General features: G+C 49.1%; 1 pseudogene; it reads right to left on the minus strand.

Moving 5' to 3' along the window:
• Positions 1-1,241: 1,241 nt before the first annotated feature.
• Positions 1,242-2,198, minus strand: LOC103286120 (zinc transporter ZIP1-like; annotated as a pseudogene).
• Positions 2,199-9,389: the final 7,191 nt, after the last annotated feature.

Here is a 9,389-nt window from a genome sequence, read left to right on the forward strand (position 1 = left end):
AAGGGGTGATTAGGTAGAATGAAAAAGAAAGGCATCTCTGATAAGAAGATGGACTTCTGGACTTCTTATCACATGAGAAAAATATCTAACTTTGGTTATGCAAATGTATTTAAGTTTCTGGTACATGTAGCCAAATGCAATCCTAACATACAACCATATAAGGCAAAGTCAGGTCATGGAGGTCCTTGTTGGGCACATTATGGAGTGTGGGTTTCATTCTAAGTTAAATAGGAAGATGTTGAAGGATTTGTTTGTTTGTTTTTGTTTTTTAGAGAAACATCTTTCATTTGGATAACATGTCCCCAAACAGATCAGTAAGTAAAATAGATTCTAGAGAATATGGCCCCATGCACAACCCTCCCCCCCCAAAAAAAAAATAACTCTGGGGGTGAACATTCCCCATCCACCCTTGGGCTCCTATGGTATAAAAAGTTTTGGCAGCTCAATGTTTATCGTCTGTGTATGGGGCACCATATAGCCATGTTCAGTATCACTAGGGTGCAGCAATGGTAGGGCCCTCAGATCTGCCAATCCTCCCTCCACCCCAACTCAGCAAACATTTCTGCCCCCCCCCCCCCCAGAATATGGGATTAAAACAAGGAGCAAGAGGACTCCTCCACCGAGGTGCTGAGCAGGGCTCAGTGCGACACTGTGCTTTGAGAAAGAGGGAGGCATTTTATTTGGCACTTTAAAAACAGAGTGAGCAGAACTGGAGAAGCCACAGAAGGTACCAAGACTGGCAGGAAGAGGCCACTTGGCACCAGTGTCTTGGGAGAAGGGAAGAGGGAGATAGATGTGAGAGCAGGAGCTAAGAAAATTAGGAGGGATCCACTCCAAACGACAGAGGGCTGAAGTGGGCTAGAATCAAGAGAACTTCTGACTCCGAGCCTGTGTCCTCTCTACTTCCATCTCAAAGCGTCTGAGCACCATACCCAACATTAGCCTCCACAGTGTCAGCTGTCCCTGTGTAGTGTCTGTCTGATTCCAGCACTCAGTGTCTTTCCTAATACTAATGTCTCCTGATCATGTCTCTAGTGACTTGATCATGCCTTGTCCCTTGAGCCTGGGGACCAGGCTTTTGTCTACCCACTCCTTTCCCATTGGTCAAGTTGTCCCAAAGGCTCCATCCCCACCTCTCAGAGAACTCTTTGGTCCTCAATACTTCCCTTCCCCATTCCCGAGGAGGGGAGGTGGGTCAAGGGTACCTGGTACCCAATCTCCCCTGCCCCTCTTGGAGCCCCCTAGACTTGGATGAAGAGTAGGCCAGTCAGTAGGGCAAAGCCTGATAGGAGCAGAATGACCTTGAGGATGCTCTGCTCGGAAGTGGCCAGCTCCTGGGGCAGGATTTCCAAGAAGGTGATAGAGAGCAAGGTGCCAGCTGCCATGCCCTCCAGCACAGACTGGGCCAGCTGGTGCAGTGGGCCAGCCGACTCTGCCAGGGCGGCACCCAGCCCCATGCCCAGAGGTGTCCTGCATGAGAAGAGAATGCCACAGCCAGCTACCACCTTTGCTCGCTGGTGGCTCTGCAGCAGCCTCAGGGACAAGCTGACGGCCAATACCCTCATGGAGCAGCAAAGCCAGGCACAGCTCCATGGCCCGCGCCCGGTCTCGCTGCAGTCCACTGCCAGCCCCTCGAACACCGAGCGCAGAGCCAGGGAGAAGACCAGCACACAGGCACGCAGGGCTGAGGGAGGTGCCAGAGCTCCGCTCGCCTGTGGGTGGCCTTGCCTGTCACGCCAGGGCTGCGGCCCACCATTCACTGTTCCCAGCAGCGCCCTTGTCTCCTCTCGAGCTGGTGGCACTGACTGCTCCTTGTAAGCCAGCGTGATCTGCTCCGCCACCAGGACCAGGAAGACGCCCATGGCCAGGATAAGCCCCTGCAGGGGAAACTGGAGCGTCACGTGCAGGACTGCCAGGGCCTCATCTATGGCAGGCAGGTAGTCAGGCAGCAGGCCCGGGAGGCAGGTGGGTCAGGGCTTTCTGGCGGAAGGCTGAGGCTTCCGGGTTCGCTCCAGGCCGGCGTAGCACACAGATGGGCACCAGATTACAGATGAGAGTGGGCACCAGCAGGAGCACCAGGGCCCCCAACTTCACCTGCAGCCCCACCCACGGGCAGTGGGGGGATCCGAGGCTACTGCCTCTGGGCGCTACACCAGGAGCTCTGGTTCTCCCCAGGGTCCCATGGTGGCTGTGGTTGCTCCAGGGGCTCTTGGACCTCGTGAGGGTCTCACGACATGACACCCGCTCGGTTCTGGCCTCCAGTCGGAACTTTGTTGATCAGAGAGGTGTTTGGGTTGATTTAGGTTTTGGAAAAATCTCCTGGCTACGTGGCAAAGAATGAACTGACACGGAGCATTGTGCAAGACTGCAAATGAAGGCTCAGAGAAGGTGAGTAAGTCGCCCAAGGCAGCACAGCTAGAGAGGGATAGGAATGAGCTCCAAACTGCATGCTTGCTTGACTCGACAATCCTGGCTTTGGCTGATGTCTCTGATGAAGGTCTTTGTCTCCCTGCCGTTGCTGGAGGAGCCTGAAGCCACCACATCACTTGATTTACCTCTGGAGTCCCATTCTCCGAAAAACTTCATGACTTTCACAATCATAAAAGAGAAATTCATTCTGGGCCTGGAAATTTTTCCAGATCAATCTGGGTCAACCTAATTAAAGCTAATAGAAGTGTGTGTGTGTGTGTGTGTGTGTGTGTGTGTGTGTGTGTGTGTGTGTAGGGGAGAACTTTCCTTTCGGTTATGATTTGCTTACAATTTCTTTTAGTCCCTATTAACTACTGTCCACCTGATACTAAATTACCAAAGCTTGGGCATAAAATGATTCCAGCTTTATAATCAGAACTCCAATCAGCTCCAACTGGTGCTGAATGCTAAATGAGCTTGACATGGGGCACCTCTCTTGGACATGACAGTGAATTTCATCCAGGGGCCTCCACGGGAATCATGCAAAGTTGGCCGTGTGAAGGTGATGCAGTAGGAACATGTAGTAGACTGTGAATGAGGAGGTCTGGGCTCTAGCTCCCAGTTGCCACTGATTTACGGGGTGGCCCTGGGGCAGTCACTTCCCCTCTCTGGTCCTCAGTCTCCCCTTCTTCTGAGTGGTGCTGTTTAGTCAGAGCCAAGGTTTTTAATCTGTGTCTCCCAGAGTCCTAGGGTTGCAGGGGCTACTCCAGAGAAAGGGGTCTCTTTGGGTCATTTGAATTTGGAACTGAAAGGTGATTAGAGACCAAGGAAGGAGCTTTAGATGTAGAGACCTGCAACCTTGCCCCCGAGAAAGCTCACTCTCCATTATGGCTCCACTGTTTGCTCCAGTGGAGGGTGGGAGAGGAGAACCAAGCTTTGTAGGTCACCGAGAAAAGCATCTGCTCTAATGACAGCCATCATGGGCGAGCAGGTGGCCTCCCTCCAGTCCTCCTGGGGTGCTGGAGCTAGCCATCTGCTTGCTTCCCATGAAGAAAGTCCCCTTTGCCCTCTTGGATTCTTGGGCAAAGCTGACTTTGAGAGCCAGGGAGAGCCAGGCAGCCTCTAGAGAATAGGAACCAGGACATGCAGTGAGAGGGCTAGGAAGAAGCACTGTAGGGTTTGGAACCATTAAACCTGGAGGAGGAAGCCTGAGGAGGCGGGGTGGGGTAGATGTGTGGACAGCCCTCTGTAGGATACACCTGTTGAGAGTGCAGAGGGCATCATTCACTTCATTCATAACATCAGTCAGGTCACTTCAACCCAATCCAACCCAATCCAACCCAACCCAACCCAACCCATCCCATCCCATACCAATCCTATCTGTTCATCCATCATCCATCCACCTATCCATCCATCCATCCATCTATCCACCCACCCACTCACCCACCTATTCATTTATTGTCATGCATTCAATTACCGACCGGCTCATTTATTTGGCTCAATCACTTTCTCTTCCCCTCCCTGCCTTATTGATTTATTCTTTTGACCATTCCATAATCATTCATTGAGCACCTACTATCTACCTGGGAGTGTAGAGGAGAAGGAACTCTTCAGGGAGCTCAAAGTTACAACACTGTGAACAAAAATGTAAGCAGTTCTGAGAAGTGATTGTAATACAGGGAGGAGCAAAGTGCTATTTGAGTTTGGAAGTGGGAGGGACTGTTGAAGGAGGTGGATTAGAGAAGGCTAAGGAGGCAGTGACATGAGAACTGGACCTGAAAGAGGAGTTTTTATTGGCTGGACGAGTGGGGTGAGGGTTTATTTTTTGGGATGCTGCAAGTTTGAGGCCATGCTTATTCTTTATAGATAATATAAGCTCTACTCCCTTTTCCCCTCCTTTCAGGCCTAAAAAAAAAAAAAAAAAGAAAAGTCCAGATTATTCAACTCAAATTTCTAGGCTGATGAAATTCAAGTTTAATTCACAACTGATTGTTCTTATTCTAAACATTGGAGGGGGAAAAAAAAACATTCAAGGAAAAATCATAGAAGCTCATAGCAGGAAGTTACCTTAATCAAACCTCTCTCTGTGTGGCATCTACAAGTGAGAACCAGTTATCAGCGACTCATTTTGTTGAGAGGCCAGGGTGTGTGTGTGTGTGTGTGTGTGTGTGTGTGTGTGTGTGTGTGTGTTTAAGCTGATATTGCTTCAGGCAATCAGGCTGTTTCTTAGGGTTGGTACTATCTTGTCAAAGGTGTCTCTTTTGTGCTAGCATTCTTGCATTGTCATTTGACACTTAATGCATTCAATAATTACCCGCCCATCTATTCATCAAATATCCATTAAGCTTCCTGTATCTTCCAGGCTTGGCACAAGATGCTGAAGGCAATACTATGATGAAGGTTCTTGCCCTTCGAGAGCCCACAGTCAAGGCAATGGTCAGCTAACATTTCTGCCAAGGGCCATATAATAAATATTTTAGATTTTGCAGGTCATTCAGTCTCTGTGGCCATTATTTAGTTCCGCTGTTACTGTAGTGCCAAAGCAGTCTTAGAGAATATGTAAAAGAGTGGGCGTGACTGTGTTCCCATAAAACTTAGTTTAGCAAAACAGAGTTGCCCCAGCTGCCGTTTGCTGACCACCGTTCTAGTGGAGGACACAGGCGTAGCTAGACAGTGATCAAGTAGTGTGGAAAGTGCCGCCATGAGGGTAAACACACTGTCCTCTGGGAGCCCAGAGCAGAGTCCAGCCAGGCTTGAGCAGCAGGGAAGACTGCCTGGAGGAGGTGATGTATAACCTTAGACTTGAAAGATGAGTGGAGGGGGTCAGAGGAAGAGGCTAGGGGCAGGGGGAGGGGGTGGAGAGGGCCCTCTAGGCACAGAAGTATGCAAAGCCTGAAGTTCCTCCTTCAGGGGACATGGTGCAGCAGGAAAATGCAAGACCTGGAAGAGGGGTGGGTGGCATCAGGAGGGGTTGGCTAGGTGAATGGGGGCAAGACAGTGACAGTCCTTGTAGGAGCAGGACATGGAGCCCCACTGACAGGTGTTCAGCATCTCATTCTATCTTGTCTTGTTTTAAAGGACACAACACTCCCATCTTAGCAGGCCTCTGGGGTGCTTGCCACAGGGCCTCAGGGCCACTCCCAGAGTGAGACACACAGCTCTTCCTGGCGTGGCTTGGTCTCCCTCTTCCCGCCACCTGTGAGGGCCTATCAGGCAGCCTGTGGGCTGGTCCAAGAGGCAGGTCCCTTCTGCCAGAGGTTTCAACAGCAGAATAGAAGTGTAGTTTAAGAAGAAACAGAAACAAAATAGGCATAAACAGGAAGCTGGGATAATAAATATTTATTAAGGTCAAAGCTCTGACCTCGCAATATTGTGGAGAGGATTGAATGCTATAACATGTATAAACTTGTGCCTTGTAAATGCTGAAGTATCATAAACGCTAAGACATCGTTTAAAAAATATTTTTATTGATTTCACAGAGGAAGGGAGAGGAGGAGAGAGATAGAAACATCAATGATGAGAGAGAAGCATTGAACAGCTGCATGCTTCCTGCACGCCCCCTACTGGGGATGGAGCCCGCAACCCTGGAATCGAACTGTGACCTCCTGGTTTATAGGTCGACTCTCAACCACTGAACCACGCCAGCCAGGCAAAGCTAAGACGTCCTAATGCTGGTCTCTGCAACTCTGCTCCTGTCTGGCTTCTCTTCTCTCCCCTCACCCCTTTCCCTCTCCAGCTCCGAATGTTGGCCTGTAAACCAGGATTAAGGAGTGGTCTTTGCTTTCTAGGGCTTTTGGAAGAAAATTGTATGGAGTACTATTAAATTTATGGGCCTCAAGGAGAAACAAACCCTGGTTTGAATCCTGGCTGTGGTATTTACTAACAAGCTATTAACCAGGTTTCTCCTCTTTAAACGGGGATGATGTTTATCCCTCCCTCCTGGTATTTATTGAGATAACTCATGTCAAATGCTCATTAGTACTGTGCCCAGCACGAGTGTTATTGCTTTTAGTTGTAAATTTCAGGACCTGGCACATGGTAGGCACTGAGTAAATGTTTGTGGAATGACTGTTTGACTGCTTAAATAGTATGCAAAGCATCATATTTTTAGAAAGTATGTTTTTATTGATTTCAGAGAGGAAGGAGGAAGGAGAAAGAGATAGAAACATCAATGATGAGAGAGAATCACTGATGGGCTGCCTCCTGCATGACCCATGAGCCAGCCAGCCAGCAACCAGGGCATATGGCCTGACCTCCTGGTTCATAGGTCGATGCTCAACCACTGAGCCATGCCAGCCGGACCAAAACATAGTCTTTTTAGATAATATAACTGCAAACTTCAGGTTGCAGGTTTGCATATGCTTACAGGACCGCTCTCCTTGGGCATCTGTCAAGGTGGTCCCATTAAGTCCTCATCCTCTTTCCCCCAGTTCTGTGGATTCTGGTATCAAAGTCCCTCCAGTCAAAGGTCCTCTTTTACGCCCGAGGCAATGACTTTGGTTCATCATGACTTGTGTGACAGCAGGGTCCGTTTTCCTGTCACCTGTCTCCTCGTACCCCATCCATCCACCCACTGTGGACAGCTCACCCTAACAAAGAAGAATGTTCTCTACACTTTGCTTAATAAACAATGTTCATGACACTGTGATGTCTAAACTCATAGCTGGAGCTTCAAGTCCTTCCCCAGTCTGGGCTGTTAATGTTTCCAGTTCAGTGGTTCCCAACGGGGGGTAAGTTTGTCCCCTCCCCCACCATTTCTGAGCTTTTCTAGAATGGAGACTGGGTCTTATTTATCCCCCCTTCCCCAATATAATAAATGTCTGCTGAATGAATGAGTAAAATATTCATAATAAAAAGTGTTCAAAATACTCTTAGGTTCTGGGCTCTTTTAAAATAAATACTCTGGACTGACACGTGAACGCACACATTTCTCCACGTCTTCCTCATCGTACCCATCTTCCAGGTGAATTTTATGCAGGCAACCTTCAAACTTTTCTGAAACTCAGAGCTGATTTGTGTTTGCGATTCAGTTTCAATTTCCTGTCTTCAGCACTTTCACATTCAGCAACATTTTCCATTTTGCAGTAAATCTATGGATGTTGCTTAAACACAAATTTCTCCTGCTCCGCCCGGTGACACATTTACAGCCACCAGCCAAGGGTCTTCTTTTGTGGGAATGAAATCGGATGCTTCCCTGTGTCTGACAATCTCTTATTCATATTCAAACCATGAAGGTATCTTCCTGACACGGCACCATCCCCCCTTGTGGGGACATCCATTAGTAACAATAGGACAAGGCCAGCCGGCGTGGCTCCGTGGTTGAGCATCAGCCTATGGACCAGGAGGTCACAGTTCAATTCCAGGTCAGGCCATATGCCCGGTTGTGGGCTCGATCCCCAGTAGGGGGTGTACAGGAGGCAGCCAATCAATGATTCTCTCTCATCATTGATGTTTCTATCTCTCTCTCCCTCTCCCTTCTTCTCTGAAATCAATAAAAATACATTTTAAACAAATAACAATAGGACAAGACCATGGATGGGTCATTCCACGGAAAAGATCAGATATTGAGGGCCATTTGGGTAACTGCACAGTCACTACTGGAGTTAGAGACTTTTCTAGACTCTCCTGCAGGGTACTATTTTTCCTCAGGATTCCTGCCCCTGGGGCCCCAATTCCATAGGTCTGAACCCAGTGTGCAGAGGAAAGCCCAAACTGGTTTATGACGTGTGTTTCCTTCAACATGTGGCATAGGAACCCTGGATGCTGGAGGCAATAGGAACCTTAGGGAAATGCTAACTCATCACCTTTAATGTGCAAAGAAGTTTGAGGCTCAGAGAGGTTAAGTAACTTACCCCAGGTCACACAGGGAGTTGGTAGCAAAGCCCTAACTTGATCCAGGATCTCCCAACTTCCAAGCCCTTGTTCCTTTCCCTATGCCGAGGGGTCAGTGGTCTGCAGTCAGTGCTTTAGTGACCAAAGCACAAATGCTATTTGAATTAAACCTACAGAGACCCACACACTCTGCTTCTGCTGCATTAAACTCCTGATGCAGCGGTTGAGGCCTGACAGCCCCTCATAAGAATGGGACACGCATGAAAGCATTTTCAGAAGAGGTTTCTCGGAGCAATGCTCCAGGAAAGCGCCCTGACCCTGGCTCAGATGTCTTTGTGCTGCAAGCGTGGCTTCCCAAACACAAGCCTTTCCCTGCAGGAAAACACCAGCTCCTTCGGGCTCAGCCCCAGGCGCCTTGGGGCCCTTTGACCACATCCTCAGTCCTTATTCTGAGGAGAGCTCTCTATGCGCAGGGTCTGTTCTGAGACTTTGGCTCCTGCATCTTGAGAGGCTCTTAAGAGAGAAAGAGGCTTGGGGGCCAGGCCCTTGGGGTTCAATGTCTGGCTTCCTGTAGCTGAGGGATCCCAGCCCTGACACTCAGCCTTTCTGCATCTTAGTTTCCTCATCTGTAAGATGGGAGCACTCCTCCCAGGGTTGTCGTGCAGACTGAGTCAAAGAAGATCAGTGCTTACAACAGTGGTCAGCACATAGTAAGTGCTTCATAAACACACCTCCTGTTAGTAAATGCAGGTGCTGGGTTCCACCTTGACTGTGTGACTTGGGATGAGCTCCTTGACTGCTCTGAGCTGCAATATCCTATCAGACAAATGCATATAGGAACGATACTGGAAGTTCTGGGTTTCACATATCTGCCTCTGGGACACAGTACTTTGGGGCACTTACACTGAAGCCCGCGCACCGCTTCCTCTACGTGACTTCGGGATTTTGTACGTCAGCTGATGCAAGGTCATCTGAACATCTGTGTGACGAAGCCTCGTGGCAGACAGTTCCTCTCCAGGAGGGTCTCCCCCTGTCTGTGCAGCAGTGTGTGTACCAAGGACTTTAATATTTTATTGAAGTGTTCGATCACTGCATAACACCGAGCGGAAAGAAGTGCCGATCCCATGACTAGAGGGGCAGAGTCTCAG

Source organism: Eptesicus fuscus, chromosome 4 (genome assembly GCF_027574615.1).
Source record: "Eptesicus fuscus isolate TK198812 chromosome 4, DD_ASM_mEF_20220401, whole genome shotgun sequence".
Classification (NCBI taxonomy): domain Eukaryota; kingdom Metazoa; phylum Chordata; class Mammalia; order Chiroptera; family Vespertilionidae; genus Eptesicus; species Eptesicus fuscus.